The sequence below is a fragment of the Gossypium hirsutum genome, chromosome D01 (assembly GCF_007990345.1).
Source record: "Gossypium hirsutum isolate 1008001.06 chromosome D01, Gossypium_hirsutum_v2.1, whole genome shotgun sequence".
Classification (NCBI taxonomy): domain Eukaryota; kingdom Viridiplantae; phylum Streptophyta; class Magnoliopsida; order Malvales; family Malvaceae; genus Gossypium; species Gossypium hirsutum.
The window spans coordinates 37,440,672-37,460,482 of NC_053437.1; the positions used below are offsets into that span (position 1 = coordinate 37,440,672).

At 33.6% G+C, this 19,811-nt stretch overlaps 1 pseudogene; it reads left to right on the top strand.

Moving 5' to 3' along the window:
- Positions 1–13,745: 13,745 nt before the first annotated feature.
- LOC121214153 (uncharacterized) lies at positions 13,746–13,839 on the top strand (annotated as a pseudogene).
- The last annotated feature ends 5,972 nt before the right edge of the window (positions 13,840–19,811 follow it).

The window sequence follows — 19,811 nt, forward strand, 5'->3', positions numbered from 1 at the left end:
CAACCCGAACTCTTTGAACTTATCACCAACCTTGGTATGGCATTCATCCATTTAATTATACCTTTGGTTCCTACCCCTTAAGGTAACAGGTCAAGGTCCATCTTCTATCTTCCATTAACCCACCTTAAGCGATATAAGTCCCGGGGTAATACTCATCGTAGTATTGAATCGTTCTTGAAGCTTGAGTTCATTAATCAATCCATCTTATCTATCAACTTTTTACTTTATTTGTTAAACTGAACTTATAGAAATCAAACCTAGCCTATCACTTGAACCCTTTTTCCAACTTCCACTCATAAGTTATCTAAAATACATTCTCTCACAACAACGAACGAAACTTCTCGTCGACGATTGGGCAACTTACATGGACTTGATCAACCTACCAAGCCGGTTCACGTCAATTTTCACCATTAAAGATAGGGCTAAGTTCGTCCAAGCTTCCTTTAGTGCATGTAAGTGATTTTGTGCCCCATTCTTTAATGATTTTTATATTTTTAAAGTCGTTTTAGCTTAATCTAGCTAGCCTAGGGGTCAATTTGTAAAATTGTTAAAGATCGAGGGTTATTCCATGAATGTTTTTGAATGATTCTTGATTTTTAATGGTATATTATGAATCCTTATTGATAAATAAACAAGTTTTGTAAAGTGATTTTTTATGAAATTTGCATTTAGGGATTGATTTGTAAAAATGGTAAAATTTCATGGCAATTTATGAAATGATGGTTTGTATGGGTTATTATAAGTCCCTAATAAGTTTGATTAGCTTGAATGGGAGATTAAAATGCTTAGATTTCAATTTATGAGCTTAAGGACTAAATTGTGAAAAGTTAATATATTAGGGGCAAAATAGTAATTTTGCATAAAATTGAAATGTGGAGTAAATTGAATACTAGAGGGATTAAATGGATTGAATTTGTCTATTTAGATCAAGATAGACCACGTACGGAATTAGATCGAGGCAAAGTTAAAGCTTCGAAATAGATCGATTTAACCTTCATGCCCCTAATTGACGAGGTAAGTTCATATGAATGGTTATTGAATTAAAGTTGTTAATTTGAATGGTATATTATGTTATATTAGTGTAAATGGATTGATGTATAACCATACCAAAGCTATGATGATTTGATGGATGATGAGCCCCGATTGAACCCTAAGAATTCGTAGGATACGAATGACATGTCATTAGGGATTTCATGCTTCAGGTGCTAGTCTTGAATGTCTTACCGATGGTTGAGATCCTGCATTTGTTATGGATACTCCACAGCTCATGTGAGCAGTATCATGTAGCTTACATTTTGACCCACAGCTCATGTGAGCAGGCCCATTTCACAGTTCGTGTGAGCAATGATTTAAAGGAAAGATTATAGTTATATGTTTAAGCACATTATGTGTGAGGTTTCTTGAGTATCCGATGATATTCTAGATGGTTCAACGGGTATGAAAAGGAAATGAAATGGTAAGTGTTCAAATGGAATGTATCATGTACTTATGAGAGGGAAATGGTGACATAAATGAGATGAATAAATGTGTAAGTTATTTGTTATGAATAAATTCATTTGGGCAATGTATAAATGCACTAACTTGTGTATTTGGTGATGTTGTATAGGTATTGTGCCAAGCTTATGGTATTAGTTGGTGTTATAATTATGCTATTTACACTTTGCAAATGAAATGGTAAGGTGTGTTTATGTTATACTAACTTACTGAGCATTATGTGCTTACATAGTTTCTTTTCTATGTTTTATAGATTATCGAAAGCTCGCCGGAGATCTATCACACTATTCAGCATAAATACCGGTAGTTTTTGATATTTTGGCCAAGGTTATAATGGCATGTATAGGTGAACTTATGATGTTATTTTGGTGAATGTTTGTTTGGGATTTGGCTTTTATTAGTTGTGGATGTTAACTTGGTTTGGCACCATTTGATGCTTGCTAGGTTATGTTGTTTTAGCTATCTTAAGATGCATGTTTTGGAATTGTTCATATGGTATGTTTTGAAGTAGCTTGATTATAGTTAAATTATCGTAGGTTTGATGCCTTGTAGGTGTGCAGAAATTGTTCATATGATTATGCATGAAATGGTTTTGGGAATGGCTTGTTCTAGGTGAATTTTTGGTCCACACGGCCTGAGACAAAGGCGTGTGACTCAGTAGTGTGTGACACAAGGCCTGGTGACACGGCCGTGTGTCTCTTGAATGTTCTTTTGCATGCAAGTCAGTGAGTTACACGCCCTAGCACATGACCTGGCACATAGACGTGTAGGGCTATTTCGAAAGTTACACGGCTTGGCACACAGACTGTGACACAGCCGTGTGACCCTATGTAGAAAGTTACACAGGTGAGGACACAGGCTGGGACATGGTCATGTGTCTCTAGTTCGAAGGTTACACGGCCTAAGACAATGGCGTGTGTCTCAGCTGTGTGAGGTACATGGCCTGGACACACGACCGTGTTAATCCTGTATTCCAAAATTTGCAACTTTCTCCTAAACTTTCCAAATGATTTCAAATTGGTCCTGAAACATTTCTAAGGTATTTCTAAGGCCTCGAGGGATTGATTTAGGGACGAAATGTGCATGTATGATTGATATATCTTATGTTTATGTTAGTGAATAAAATATTGTTTAGTTGTTTTTGATTGTACGGTAATGCTCTGTAACCCTAATCTGATGACAAATACAGGTTAGGGGTGTTACATTTAGTGGTATTAGAGCTATGGGTCAGTCGATTCTAGGATTGAATGTAGCATGTATGGAGTCTAGAAATACATGCCATTATATAATCTGGGATAGTGTGATAACTCCTGACTTAAATTGAACTATGTTTTCATATAGATAAGATGTCATCCAACCGAGCTGATTCCAATAAAGTTGATAGTAACGCGCAAGCAAGCCTCCGTTCATGGAGCTGTGTCTAGTGGTAGTAGGCTTGTATCTGAGGGCCAAAGAGGAGAGGCTAAAGAAGCCTTCTTCCAAATGATGTTAGAGTGGTTCACAGAGTTGGTGAGAATGAACGCTATGGCTCAACAACCTCCACCCCCACTTGTACCCCAACCGATCCCTGTAGTTTCTTAGTGTTTGGAACCAGTGCGAGTAAGCAAGCCTCTAGTTGATAAAATCCAAAAGTATGGGGCTGAAGAGTTCTGTGGGACAGCCGAAGATGATCTAGAGAGAGTTGAGTTCTGGTTAGAAAACACAATTAGGGTTTTTGATGAATTATCTTTTACACCGATTAAATGCTTGAAATGTGTTGTTTCTTTGTTGAAAGACTTGGCTTATTAGTGGTAGAAAACCTTGATTGCGGTAGTACCAAGAGATCGAGTAAATTGGGAATTTTTCCAAATAGAGTTCAGAAAGAAATATGTGAGTTAGAGGTCTCTAGATAAGAAACACAAAGAGTTTCTTGAGTTGAAATAGGGTTGAATAACAGTGGCTGAGTACGAGAGGGAATTTGTGGGACTTAGTAAGTATGCCCGGAGATGTGTACGAACGGATGTTGCTATGTGCACTCGATTTGAAAGAAATGAGGATATTAAGCTGTTAGTCAAGATTCTAGAATTGAAAGAATTTGTAGTTTTAGTTGACAGAGCGCACAAGGCTTATGAACTCAACAAAGCAAAAAAAGCCAATTCTAAGGCTCATGATACGAAAAAATGACCTATGGGAAAATCATTCTCGTCTCCATCAAAGAAATCAAAAGAATTTTATAGTCGTTCATCAGCTTCGATGGGTTATTCTGGAAAAGATAAAGGAAAACAACATTCGAGCTTGAAACCTTAGGCTACGTCTGTAACGAGCATGGGTTGCGTAAAAACAATAAGCTTGAATGTTAGCAATGTAATAGATGACACTTTGGTGAATGCAGACTGAAAGACAAGCCGTGCTTTAATTGTGGTTCCTATGATCATTATCTCATAGGCTGCCCTAAAAGGTCTGATAAAGAAAAAGCTCAGAATACTCATTCGGGTAACACGGCTGTGAGAGGGAGACCACCCCTGAACACTGGAAATGCGGGTAATAGTCAAAGTGGGATGAAAGATTCTGCTGCGAGATCTAAGGCACGTGCACCAGCTAGGGCTTACACAATTTGTGCTCGAGATGAAGCTTCAGCACCTGATGTGATCACCAATACATTTTCTATTTTTGACTCTAATGTTAATATTTTGATTGAATCGGGGTCAACGCACTCATATGTATGCACAACTTTAGTGTCAGATAAGAAAATACCTTTTGAGTCTACTGGGTTTGTGGTTAAAGTAATGAACCATTTATGTTAGTATGTGTTAATTGATAAAGTCTGTAAAAGTTGTCCTTTGATGATTCGAGGTTGTAACTTTCTGGCTGATTTGATGTTATTCCCCTTTGATGAATTTGATGTGATTCTAGGTGTAGACTGGTTAACTCTGTATGATGCAGTTGTGAATTGTAGACGAAAGTATATTGTGTCAAAATGTCAGAATGGTGAAAAGCTTCAAATTGAATTAGACAGACTGGATAGTACATCTAATGTTATTTCAACTATGATGGCATAGAGATATGTTAGAAAGGGTTGTGAATTGTATCTCGCTTATATATTTGATTCTAGAGTTTCAAAATTAAAGTTAGAATTGATTTCGATTGTATGTGAGTTTACAGATGTGTTTCCAGAGGAATTACTAGTGCTACTACCGATCAGAGAAGTTGAGTTTGCTGTTTGAGATAATGCCGAGAATATCTCCAATATCGATAGCTCCGTATAGAATGACTCCCAAAAAATTAAAAGAGTTGAAAGCATAGTTACAAAAGTTGGCAGATAGGGCTTTGCTCGACCCAATTTTTCTCCTTGGGGTGCTCCTGTGTTGTTTGTCAAGAAAAAGGATGGGTCAATTCGATTACGTATAGATTTCTAGGAGCTCAACAAAGTAACGATCAAGAGCAAGTATCCTTTGCCACGTATCGATGATTTGTTTGATCAGTTGAAAGGTGCGACGATATTCTCAAAGATTGATCTTCGTTCTGGTTATTATCAGCTATGAGTTAAAGACTCTGATGTGCCGAAAACTGTGTTCAGTACCAAGAACGAACATTATGAATTTCTTGTTATGCCATTTGGTTTGACCAATACACCTACTATGTTTATGGACTTGATGAATAGAATATTCCGACTATATTTAGACAGATTTGTTGTTGTATTCATTGATTACATTCTGATCTATTCATGAGATGAGATAGAGCATGCCTAGCATTTGAGAATCTTTTTGCAAACTTTACGCGAAAAATAGTTGTTCTTCAAGTTTAGCAAATGTGAGTTATGGCTTTTGGAAGTCAGATTTTTGGGACATCTAGTGTCGGTAGATGGTATTAGAGTTGATACGAGTAAAGACTTAGCTATAGTGGACTGGAAACCTTTGAGAAATGTGTCAGAAGTTAGAAGTTTTCTGGGTTTAACCGGATATTATAAAAGATTTGTTAAGGGATTTTCGATGATATCTACACCATTGAAGAAACTGCTTCAAAAGGATGTCAAGTTTGAATGGTCTGAAAAGTGTCAACAAAGTTTTAATCAGTTGAAGGAATTTGTAATTTATAGTGATGCTTCATTGAATGGTTTGGGTTGTGTTTTGATGCAAAAGGGAAAAGTGATAGCCTATGCTTCTCGACAGTTGAAACCGCACGAAAAGAATTATTCGACTCATGATTTAGAGCTTGCAGCTATTGTATTTGCTATAAAGATTTAGTGACACCATTTGTATGGAGAAAAATGTCTCATCTTCACAGATCATAAAAGCCTGAAGTATTTGATGTCACAGAAAGATTTGAATTTGAGACAGCGTAGATGGCTCGATTTGTTGAAAGATTATGATTTGAGCATCGATTATCATCTGAGAAAGACTAATGTCATTGCTGATGCACTGAGTATATAATCTCTATTTTTTTTGCAAGCATTGAACACGCAGTTGATATTGATTGATGACGGTTCAATTTTAGCTGAATTAAAAGCTAGACCAACATTTTTACAATAGATTTGTGAAACTCAGAAAAGTGATGATGAATTGATCGATAAATAGAAATTGATTGAGTCGACATCTGGTTCAGATATTCATGTCGGTTTAGACAATAGTTTGTACTTTAAAGATAGAATTTGTGTTTCGAGAAATTGTGATCTCATTCAGAAGATTTCACAGGAAGCTCACAGTAGTAGCTTGTTAATTCATCTTGGTAGCAATAAAATGTACGATGATTTGAAATAGATGTATTGGTGGCTATTTATGAAACTAGAGATTTTAGAGTTCGTATCAAAATGATTGGCCTGTCTGCAAGTTAAAGTTGAGCATCAGGTACCTTCAGGTTTCTTACAACTTGTGATGATTCCAAAATGGAAATGGGAACATGTTACGATGGATTTCATATTGGGATTGCCACTATCTTCGAGAAAGAAAGATGTTGTTTGGGTCATTGTAGATCGTTTGATGAAATCTACGCATTTTATTCTTGTACGTATGGATTAGTCACTTGAGAGATTGGCAAAGTTGTATGTTTCCAAGATTGTTAGATTGCACAGTGTGTCAGTTTCTATTATCTCTAATAAGGATCCACGATTTACGTCTCGATTCTAGAGCAAGTTACATGAAGCTCTAGATACTCGACTGCATTTTAGTACAGTGTTTCATCCACAGAACGATGGTCAGTCTAAGTGAGTAATTTAGATACTCGAAGATATGCTTCAATGTTGTGTTTTAGAGTTTGAAGGTAACTAGGAGAGATTTCTAACGTTAGCTAAATTTGCTTATAATAATGTTATTAGGCGAGCATTAAAATGACACCATACGAAGCTTTCTATGGTTGAAAGTTTCGAACTCTACTATACTGGACTGAGTTGGGCTAGAAAAAGTTATTCGGTGTTGATTTGATTCGAGAAACCAAAGAAAAGGTCAAAGCTATACATGATAGCTTGAAATCTGCTTCTGATCGTTAGAAATCCACGCGAATTTGAAAAGAAAGGATATAGAGTTTCAACTCGGGGACAAAATATTTCTGAAAGTATCGTCGTGGAAGAAAGTTATTCGATTTTCTTGGAAAGGACAATTTAGTCCGCGAATTATTGGGCCGTACGAGATCATTGAATGGATTGGGCTAGTAGCTTACCGATTGGCTTTACCGTCAGAGTTAGAAAAGATTCATAACATATTTCTCATATCGATGTTACAACAGTATCTATCAAATCCTTCACAGGTGATTTCACCTGTTGATGTTGATATACAGCCAAATATGACGTACAATGAAGAACCGATTAGAATTCTAGCTCGAGAAGTTAAGGAATTGAGAAATATAAGTATAGCTTTAGTTAAAGTTCTTTGGCATGACATAGAATAGAAGAGGCTACCTGGGAACTCGAAGAAGCTAAGAAAGTGCAGTACCCAAATCTATTTTCTGCTAAGATTTTTGGGACTAAAATTTCTTTAGGGGGAGAGATGTAACAACCCATCATGGTTTTGAGGCCACAAATCCTAGGAGTAAATTGTTATTTTATTATTATTTTAATTTATATGGGATGTTAGTAAGGTCGTATTAAAATTCCGTTAAGAAATTTTGATGTTTGCATGATTAATTAAGTGAAAAGGACTAAATCGTAAAAAGTAAAAAAGTAGAGTTCTATTAGTTAAAGGAGCTAATTAGCTATGAAATTTTAATCTAAGGGGCATGAATGGTAAATAGACCAAATAATGTGATAGTGGATGTTTATGGACATGGTTTTAATGAAATTATTAAAGTTTTTAAAGGTTAAAATGGTAATTAGGTAATTAAAACCTAAAACAAAAGAAAGAAAAATTAGTATCATCTTGATATCATCTTCTTCAGTCGAATTTTAACAATTCAAGATAGGGCTAGGTTCGGTCAAGTTTCCTTTAGTGCATGTAAGTGATTTCAAGCCCCGTTCTTTAATTACTTTTATATTTTTGAAGTCGTTTTACCTTAATCTAGCTAGCCCATGGGTCAATTTATAGAATTGTTAAAGATTTAATGTTATTCCATGAATGTTTTTGAATGATTCTTGATGTTTAATGGTATATTATGAGTCCTTGTTGATAAATAAATAAGTTTTGTAAAGTGATTTTTGACGAAATATTCATTTAGGGATTGATTTGTAAAAATGGTAAAAGTTCATGGAAAATTTATAAAATGATGGTTTGCATGGGTTGTTATAAGTCCTTAATAGATTTGGTTAGCTTGAATGGGGGATTAAAATGCTTAGATTTCAATTTATGTGCTTAAGGACTAAATTGTGAATAGTTAAAATGTTAAGGGAAAATACTAATTTTGCATAAATATGAAATGTGTACTAAATTGAATACTAGAGGTATTAAATAGATTGAATTTGTCTATCTGGATCAAGATAGACCACGTATGAACTTAGATCGAGGCAAAGCTAAAGCTTCGGAATAGATCGATTTCACCTTAGTTGTCGAGGTCAGTTCAGATGAATGGTTATTGAATTAAAGTTGTTAATTTGGATGTTTATTATGTTATATTAATGTAAATGGATTGATGTGTAATCGTACCAAAGCAATGATGATTTGACGAATGATGTGTCCTGATTGAACCTTAGGAATTCGTAGGATACAAATGACATGTCATTAAGGATTTCATGTTTCGGGTGCCGGTCTTGAATGACCTACCGATGGCTGAGGTCCTGCATTTGTTGTGGATACTCCACAACTTGTGTGAGTAGTATCGTGTAGCTTACATTCCGACCCACAACTCGTGTTAGTAGGCCAATTTTGCAACTCGTGTGAGCAATGAAGTAAGGGAAAGGTTACGATTATATGTTTAAGCATACTTCGTGTGAGCTTTCTCGAGTATCTGATGATATTCTAGATGGTTCAATGGGTATGAAAAAGAAATGAAATGATAACTGTTCAAATGGAATGTATAATGTACTTATGAGAGGGAAATGGTGACCTAAAGAGATAAACAAATGCGTAAGTTATTTGATATGAATGAATTCATTTGAACCATGTTTAAATGCACTAACTTGTGTATTTGGTGATCTTGTATTCCACAATTTTCATGCACTGGATCCCAGAGGCTGCAAGCACTTACTCCACCTTCCTTGACAAGTTTGCTTGGTCAAACTACGGATAAGTCATCTGGTATTTTAAAACCTGAGAAGTTTATCCCCTCCACTTTATCTCAGGACTCCCAACTGCTAAATATGTTACATCAGCAGTATTTAATACAACAGCTGCAACCTCAGACACTAGTACCAACACCACAGGTGTTGCTGCTTGAAAAGATCATGTTGCTTAAGCTGCAACAAAAACAGGAGGAACAACAACAGTTGTTTCGGCAACAACAATTGCTTTCACTGGTTTTGCAAGAACATCAATCAAAGTAGCATTTCGGTGAACCCCCTTACGTACACTTACAGACTACTACAATACCAACATGCCATTCATCCATGGACCCCTCTCGACTTCACCAATCATTACATAATGTTCTTCAGATTGGTTTGTAGATCCCAGGCAACCAAGATGAACATGCCCATAACTTCATGAATCTACCTCCAAAATTTTCCTGGGATTCCAATTATGCTGTTAGTTCTTGATCTCCACCTGTTGTTCTACCACATGAGATGCTCAGTAGTATCAATTGTCAAAAGAGCTGGGGGACTAATACACCAGAACTGGTTAATGGCATCCAGTAGCCTTTGCTAGTGACAACAATTGTTGAAAGCTCATCCTCATTGGAAGTGAACTTATCCTCCCAGGAGGCATCTCTCATGCAAGAGCCTCTCGCTTCTGAATGTCATGCGCTTCCTATGGAGAAGCCATTAGATTATACTTAGAAGATTGATGAAATTGCACCAGTTGTGCCTACTGTGGATGATGTAACCTGTAGAACCTTGGACCACCATGAAATTGCTACTGCTAGAACCTCTAAAATTGATATACCTATTAACGAGGGTGTTCAATCTACTAATTCTATTGATGAACTGCTAGTTGGAATGATCAGCCTTCTGTGGTGAGAGAAGCTAAGAATGTCGAAGCTCATGAGGTAAGAAAAGCTTTAGAAAAGAAGTCTAGAAGGCAAAAATCTAGTAAATCATCGATTGTACGGTAATACTCAGTAACCCTAACCCAACGACGAATACTGGTTAGGGGTGTTACAAGTACTTATTTCAAATCTCCCTTTTTTCCCATATTTATATTCTCATAAATATTTTGTATAAACACTTCATAAAACTATTATATATATCCATATAAGCATTTCGTATAACCATTTCATCTAAACATTTCATCTTACTATCTCATTTACACATTTAACTCATAATCATTTTGTATATCACATTTGGTTTCAATAGTTCATATAAACATATCATAAAATACTGAAATTCATCTATTTGACCCTTAATCATCATTTTACACTTTTACCCTAAACTTTTACCTTTTATCCAATTTAGTCCCTAAACTCAAAACTTAAACAATTAGCACAATTAAAATCAAACTAAGCTAGTCGAATGTTCCATGGCTCTCATACAACCCATGTTTATCAAAATTTCACATAAAGTCATGCTAACTTTATTATGTTAGCAATTTAGTCCTTAAACTTTAAAATGAACCAAAATTACTTTACAAAATAGTCATATTTAACTATCAAGCTTATAAATCTATCATCAAAATTTCAAAACATTATAAATTCATCAATGGAAACTTTAGAAATCTTTAACATTTTTGAAAGCAGAGGTAGGGGTTAACTAGATTAAGCTGTAACGATATAGAAAACATAAAATTTACGAGAACCAGATAGGAAAATCACTTACATGCATTAATCTAAGCTTGGCCAAATGTGAGAAGATTTAAAAATGGATTTTTGGGTGTTCATTTCGAGCGTAGCTAAAAGAAGATGATGATTCCTTTCTTTTATTTATCATTTAAATTTTAATTATTAATAAATAAAGATATTTTTAACATATAAAATACATAACATTAGCCATTAACATCCACTTTATTTAATTAAGGTTAAATATCCATTCAAACCCTTGCACTTTAAAATTTTAAGCCATTTAACTAATAAAAATCTATAGTGGTTGACTTTTGTAACTTTTACGATTTAGTCATTTCTCTTAACTTAACTATCCAAACATCAAAATTTTTAGACTAGTTTTTAATATACCTATATAATCGCTCTGTAAATATTTAGTAAAAATATTTATGGGCTCGATTTATAAAAATGAGGTCCCGATACCTCATTTTCTAAAATCACTTTACTTTAGTGGCAAACCATTTAGACTTAACTATTCATTCTAATCATAAAAATTGTTAAATCAAAATTTCATATAATACTATATTTGACTCGTAGATATAATAATATTTATGAAATCACTCATCGGATTTGTGGTCTTGAAATTATTATTTTCGACACCACTAAAAATGGGCTGTTACACTTATAGGGGAGACAAAAATTGGGTATTTTTCTCCTTACCACAGTTCTGGGCCTTGAGCCCAAACAGCAAAATTTGATTACATGTACTGAAATAAAAATGAGCAGAAATAAAAATATTAAAACTTGGGCCAATCTTGACCTTCTTATTGAACATAAAAAGAAATAAAATTAAAATTCCTGTTAGGCAACTTAGAAATTTTTTGTCGAAGAATTACACCAAATTAATTTCCCAAGAAAGGTTGGAGAGGTCACAAATGGTCCTATTTAAGTTCCAATCTCCTTAGACAGAAATAATTTGATGTACTAATTCAAGAATTTTTTTTCTTTTAACTATGCCATTTATTCAAATGAAAAAAAACTGAAAATAAAATAACAATAGAGAAATTTAAGATAACTCCCTCAATGTCATTGGTGATTGTCACTAACTGGGGCGATGTCAAAGGGCCATTTGTCATACCAATCATACGTATCTAGAAAAAAAAGGTACTATTGCCCAGTAATTATGTTTAGCATTTGATCAAGGAATAATAGCGGGAAATGGTGTTTCTACTCTGTTTTACTCCACTTTCCGCCATTCACACAAATTTTCCTACATGTGATTGTCATTAATGGAATCAACTCATTATCCGTGATACCTTCTTTCTTTGGTATAGGTCCCACCTATGGAATATCATAAATGGAATCAACTCATTAACCATTGAGATTTGAGTTTCCCAGGATCAAATACTCAAGATTGGATCAAACTTTTCTATCTATCAATAGATTCCTTTTCAGTATCTAATATTATCAATAGTCCACTTGATACCCTTCTCCTGCCTTTTCAAAATTGTTAAGTCTAACTTTTCTCTTGATGGGTTGGGTTGCTTGTACTCATATGATGATAGCTCTAATGATTCAAACTGATCTTTTGAATTGAATCATTTCGAGTTAGCTTCCAACAAGGCCAAACATGTATTGTCCTCATCTTGATGTGGAGAGTCAGATGAAATACCTTCTAACGGATCATTGAATTCTAATTTTGTAGGAACCAGCAGATCTATTTTGGAGACAATAGAACAATCTTTAACCTCATCAAGAGATCTTATGGTCTTGTGTACATTAAAGGTCACTTATTCATCTTGAACTCACATGGTGAGTTCGCCTTTTTGTACATCTATTATCATCCTGTCGGTTGCCAAAAAATGCCTTCCTAGGATGATTGATACTTCTTTATCTACATCAAAATCTATGGGCTCTTGATCTAAAATGTAAAATTATTCATTCATTAGCATACATTTCAGTTTCAGTCCATTTCATAATTTATACCATTCAATTTTTAGAATTACACAATTACCCCAAATTTTACAATTTTTGCAAATTAGTCCCTCACTAGTTAGCCCATCAAAAGAGCTAATTTTTCCCAAATGACAATTTATCTAAATATTTTAAACTATCACACAGCCTTTGATAAATGAAATTTAATACCAAACCCTAATGTTTAATCTTTTTAACAATTTGGTCCTAAAATCAATTTCTATTAAAATTACTTGATAAAATCATCATATAACAAAATTAAAGTTCTAAATCCATGTTAATTAATCATAAACTTCTAATACTCATCAATGGTAACTTTCAAAATTACCCATGAAAGCAAAAGCTACTGAAACAGATAGTTGAACCTAATTGTAAAAGTCTTAAAAACATAAAAATTTCAAGAAAAAGGCAAGAATTAAACTCACTTGAATAAAAATATTAAAAACCAGCTTTAGAAGCTCTCTTATGGCTGTTTTTGGCTGAAGATTGATGAAGAAATGTCTGGATTTTCAAAATTAGTCTTTGTTTTAAATTTTTATCTTAATTCTCAAATGACCATTTTTCCCCAAAATCATCAAATTTCAAGATTTTTCTATGCACATGCCGTTTCAACCTTCTAATAAATGTTTAATTTTCTCTTTAGTCCTCCCTTATTCACCATTTAAGTTATTTAATCACTACTTCTTTAATTAGCAAGTTTTGCACCTAATTCAATTTAGTCTTTTTTACTTAATTAACTATCAAAACATTAAAATTTTCTAACGAAACTTTAATAGTAACTTAATGACACTCCGCAAATATTTATAAAAGTATTTAAGCTTGGTTTATAAAATGGATGTCTCGATACCCTATTTTCAAAACAATTTACCTAATAAATTCTTCTAAAACAAAAATCACTAATTCAAAAGTCTTCCTCAAATCGCATTTAACTCATAAATAATAAATAATAACTTTTTTGAACTCATTCATCGGATTTAGCAATCTCAAACCATTATTTTCGACACCACTAAAAATTAGGCTGTTACACGTGGTGAGGGCATTTGCGATGTAACTCTTTAAATCTTTCCCATGCCTCGTATAAGGATTCATCATCCATTTGTTGAAAAGTGATGATCTCATTTCACAACAGAGCATTTTTGCTAGGTGGGAAATACTTTATCAGAAAGCGTTTTGCTAATTCTTGCCATGTAGAGATCGAATATGGTGGCAATGAAATAAGCCATGCTCATTGTAACACTCTAAAATAGTGCCTAGGAGTTTTAGAGGTAGTTTAGGAATTTTAAACTTAGAGTATTTGGAATTGTGTGACATTGTATATCGGTAATGTTTTCGACTATGTTCTTTAGAAATTTAAATAATTTTTTGAAAATGTGATTTGGAAACCTTTAAATTTGGGAAAAGAACTTATTTGTAATAGAGTCAAAACAGAGAGCATTTATGTTGCAGTTTTACCAAATTTAAAATTGAACCTAATAAACCCTCATTCCCAATTTTATTTCATTATAGTTGCTCTCCAAAGTTGCTATTGTCGTTCCTTATTATTCCTTTGATCTTCCAATTTATTTCTGAATCTCAAACCATAATACTTTTATTTCCTATTATTCCCAAGTCAATTACCTTCATAAATCTGCAAGAAAAACACTCAAAAACTCCATATATTTCATCATCTTTTTCAATCGTGGGTTTTTTAGATTTGCATCAAAACTCGTTTAATCTTCGATCAAAGGTAACCATTCATTTAACCATTATTTTTTAATAATATTTAGACTTTAAAACTGAGTTTTTAGTTACTAAATTGCATGTTTTAAGTAAAAACCGAAAATAGAGTCGTTAATGGTGAAATTTGGATTTTTGAGCAAAAACATGATTTTAAAGTATCTTTTGATTAGTTTCAATGTGATTAAGAGGTTTCTAAAATTACTTTGAAGTTTCATTAAGAATTTCTAATGTTTTAATGAATTTTTGGAAGATAGCTTTAAAACATTTTGAAAAATGTCGATACCATGAATTACGTAGTTTTGTGTAGTTTAAAGGTTGTGAATTAGCCATAGGTGAAATATAAGATGAATGGAATTGGTTTTAGGTGAAAAGACTGAGTATAAACTGAGATATTCAAATTTAAATTTTTTTATGTTAAAGATTTTGGGTAAAGGAGAACTTAGCTTAGGCTTGTATTTTGGCTGGTTTAAGTGAATCCTTGGTTTGCGATTTGACTGTGTTTATTGGATGTTTGTTTTGTGTTAAGCTTCAGGTTCGTTAGAACCTTCTACAAGTTAAAGGAAGAGCTAGTTTGAGCTTTTCGCTTTTTGGCAAAAGCATAAAATGGTGAGTGTTTGGAATTGCTACTCGTAGACATGAGTCATGTGTTGTTTGGGAATTTAGTGGTAGCCTAAACCCCTACTCTAATTTTGAGTGTGAGGCTCATTGTATCTTTACTTATTTTGTGGTTTTTAAGCTTCTATGAATATTAAATTGTGCATAGTGATGAGAGGCTCAAACATGTGAAATGTGGATATGGTAATTTTTGTGAAAAGTACAAATTTATACATGATATATACATGTTATAGGAAAGTGATAGTGTTTTGCAAAAGATGCTAACATGTAGAGATAGTGCACGGATAATCGGTAAGTGATATGTGATTGTTTTTAAGATATTTTGGCCTTGTAATCTTGAAACTGTTGGATATAGTTTGTCTGCTATAGGATTGTCAGTACTCATCTATATGTACAATGATTTTGGGCATTGAGGCCTTGGGACATGATGGAGGGATAAGGGAATCTGAGCTAAGCTCCATTCAATGGGACATGTGAGGGAAAATAAGGAAGTGTTAGATATATGCTACACTTTTGGGACATGTTTGACTCTATGTGTAACATCCCAAAAAATAGGAGTTAGTAGAACCAGGTTTGTGAATCGGGAGAGAGTGGTCATGCCTTACTTTTTGAGATTATCTATACATTTTTATGAAATAAATGAGGTATTGGTTTGTTGGTTAAGTATTAGTGAAACGTTGCTTCAAACAAAAGTTCAAATCCCTTATGATAACACCATTTTTATTATTTTGCAAATTTTGCCTTAAACCCTAGTATGTGACATGCCTTCTTTTTAAAATAAATATTGCAAAATTATTTCAAGAATGAGGAAGAAGCCTAATGGTTAAAAGAAATATGAGAAAGCATGGAAATTAAATGAGGTCCCAAGTTTGAATCCTTTCCCTTACGAAATAATTAAATTTTGCAAAATTCCTTGTTTTTCTTAATGTGTGCGCCATCTATACCCTTGAAATCTAAGTATAAATACAAATTTTTATTTTATTTTTCAGCCTTTAGTTCAATTTTTCCCTACCCTAGCCGTTCACCCTCTTCCTCTCCTCTTTTCTTTCTTTCTCCCATTGTTCTCGTTGCCTACACCTCTCATTTTACCATATCTTTCTTCTTCTTTTTGCATCAAGATTGTGCACCATATCCTATACTCTATTTTTGACATTTATCCTCATCTAAATCAACCCAAAATCTAAAATCTTGAACCCCAAGATTGATCTCAAACATTGCCAAGAAAGTGTCATTGTCGTTTCTTTCAACTAGCTTGGATAAGATCTCTTTTCACTTCAATTTCTTGATTAATCTTGTCAATTTAAAACCAAAATTTATAGATCTGGAATTTGGTGGATTTTAAATGACTTCAAAAGTATTTTTCCATATTTTAATGAGATCTCAAACCATTTTAAAATTCAGTCCCAATTTTGGCCACCATGGGTGGTGGTGCTTGCTCCTATGTGCAAGAAAGGGGGATGTTTTATTTCTTTGCTCTTGCCCATATTTTTCCAAAATTGAATTGTGTTCTTGAAACCTCCTAATCAGCCTTTAATCACATGTTAATTAGTGTGAGACATTCTTGATCAATTAGCCAATCGGATCCCACAAATCATGAAGCGTAAGTATAATTAAAGATAACTAGTTTATTATTTTGACATAGTTGTTAGGTAAATGTTATGGATTGATTAAATGATGGAATTTAGTAATTAATTAGCTACTTACTTTCCAGTATATTATTGAATTAGGTGCTGACCCAAAAGCCCCAAATCATCCGTAAAGGCGAAGAATAATTGTACGTACAGTTCGCATCTATATACTATAAGGAATCTAACTAGTTTGGATTCTAAAAATAGTTATAATTTCAATGATTGGTTTGAACTCATAAGTGGGTGTTCGGGGGCTGGTTTAATGATAAATTTATTGAATTTATACTGAGTTTTTGTTTAGGCTCGTTTATGGAATTATTAAGCAAAATTGGAAGATTCGCTAGTGTGTTGCAAGGAAGCGAAAAATAAGGTGTGGGTCCTAAACTCAAAAAATTGTTTGAAAATGTTAAATATCATGTTATATTTGATAATTAGCTTGCTGATTGGATTGATTTAATAGTCTAATTATTGATTTTGTGAGTGGCTGAACCAGGTATGTTTCGAGCCTTCAGAGATTGACATGTTGGCAAAATCACTAGTTTGATAGTATGAATGTTTGATTGAATTTGTAATTGCATATTTGAGTTATGAGATATGAGAATGTTTGACTAAATGATATAATGTGTTGGGATATTAAACTTCTGTGTGATTTAAATGCATGAGATATTTGTTATATTGTGTACTGCAAAGGGTGTTATTTATGCACAATGAAAATACGTAAAGTATGTGAAATAGAATGATATGGATTGATACCAACACAATGGTAATTTGAAAGATTGGAATACTGTTTCTATTTACTGATTGTATGTGATTATTGAGGACATGCTGAGCATGTCAAATAAATGTGAAAAGTATTGAGATATGATTATGTATGAGATTGTGTGACATATTGCATATGCATTGGGTTGGGATTTTGTGGTTGACGGAGGAGTTTCATGGAGTACCAACGGCATATTAGCTCTACATTATTTCGATATTTATGTTTTTTTTAAATAACTATTCGACTCACACTGAGCTTTTCATAAGCTCACCCCACAATATTGTTGAACTTTTCAGGTAAACCTTGAAATTACTTCCGGAATCAGCATCTAGAGAATCACCTTGGACCTAGACTATTTTTAATAAGCAAAATTTTCTAAAACAAATTTTCTAAAGAAGAGCGACAAGCAAACAAATTTTCTAAAACAACACTATTAATAATAAAATGAATCCTAAGTATACACGACCTGATGAATGAATACTTTTAAGCTAACTCATTGTACAACTATGATTTTCTCTAAAATGAGTTTATTTAATGTTTGCAAAAGTAACGTAAGTTAGCTTAGACATTTCGGTAGCTAATGTAGCCTTCTCAATCTAGATATAACGTCTAGGCCAGGTTTGGGAGGTTACACTACGAGTCTATATGGTGTGCTAGAGATCTGTGTATTTGATGAGTGATGAAAAAGCTCACTTTATGTTTCATACCTCAAGTGCCAATTTATCGTTATATGTGACTTGTGTGAATTTTGATATATGCTTGATTAAATATGTGTGTTACATGATCTATATTTGCATGGGTATGTAATGCTGTGTGGATGAACCAGTAGATAATGCATGGATAGGTACTCTACGACATTAGACATGAGAATATTGTAATTGTACTTACAAATGGTTGTCTTGAGAATGCATGATGATATGTTTGCGAGGTGGTTATTCTAATCATTCATTAAGATTGTTAAGCTCACCCACTCCCTTCTTTACCCATTGCAGATTAATTGTGTTGGTGTGAGCGATGCGGTTCCCGAGAGGTGTTCCAAGCAAGTTTTTGTTTTATTCCGTAGGTATTCTATATTTATTTACGTTTTAGGAAAAAGACAATGTGGTAGACTTGTTTAATGCCATGATGTGATTGGACTAACTATCGATTTTACTTTCGTCTTTTTAAAGGTTTAAGAGTTTATATGTATGCTTAAGTTTATGAACATTGATGATGGCATGATGAGACTTGCTCGGACATGTTTTTAGTATTTTGTACTATTTTTAAAGCTGTTTGGATGGTTATTTGTCTTAGTAGTTGATGCATGATGACTAGTAACACATTTGGAATGGATATATACACCTGTATGCTGTATTTTTATGTTCTGAAGAAGAGGTATCTATAACTGGGTTTAAAAACTGATACCTCTATGTTTCAAAATTAGTAGGGAGTCAGAATAGGGATTTGGTATCGATACCTTTGCTCAAGTATCAATACTTGGAGTGAAAATATTGATATTTCATAACAGGTACTAATAATTTTTGAGACTTTGGGTTTTTAATCGAGAAAGAGAATGAAAGTTTGGTATCATTTTTTCAAGTGGTATTGGTACCACTTAAAGAAATTATAGATACCCTAATGTTAGTATCAATACCTACGGACATATTTTGAGAATTTTGCTAAATAAAGCTATTGCATGTTTAATGATGTTTTCAAGACCAATCGATGTAATTTTAGCATGTAACAATGGTAACTATCTAAAATGATTAACTTAAAACCTATACAAACATTAAAATGATGGATGTTTTGTTTAGAATAAGCTTTCTACTTGTTTTATGTGAAATGAGATGGTTGTGACACCTTGTATTTGTGCTTCGCAACTAGGCAGGGTATAGGGTGTTACATTTAGTGGTATCAGAGCTTTAGGTTCATTATGATTGGACCAAGGTGACTGTTGTGTGTTTGGAGTTTTAAAACTCATAATTTTAAAATTTCCCATTTTCTTGAATTTAGAGATATAACATTGGCTAGATTGCATAGAATTGTTTGAAATGATATAATTGAACTGTAAGTGGGTAGTAACAAGAACACATTACCTTAATCCTAAATTTTTTTTGTAGGAATGAGACTTGGATCATCTTATTTCCACTTACACCATTTATTTGTTTGTGTGTTGCTAGATTATTAGATATGCCTTCTAGACGTGTTAATGTGAGAGCTAGTGCCGAAAAGGATGGTACATCTTTTTCCCCTCCTATGCCACCACGTAGAGTGAATATACTTGATGAAAGCTATGATAGGAGCATTCCGATAGATTGTTGGTGCTAACCTTGCTCCTGCACCTACTAATCTCGCACTAGTTAATCGAGGTTCGCCGCTTGAACATATTTGGG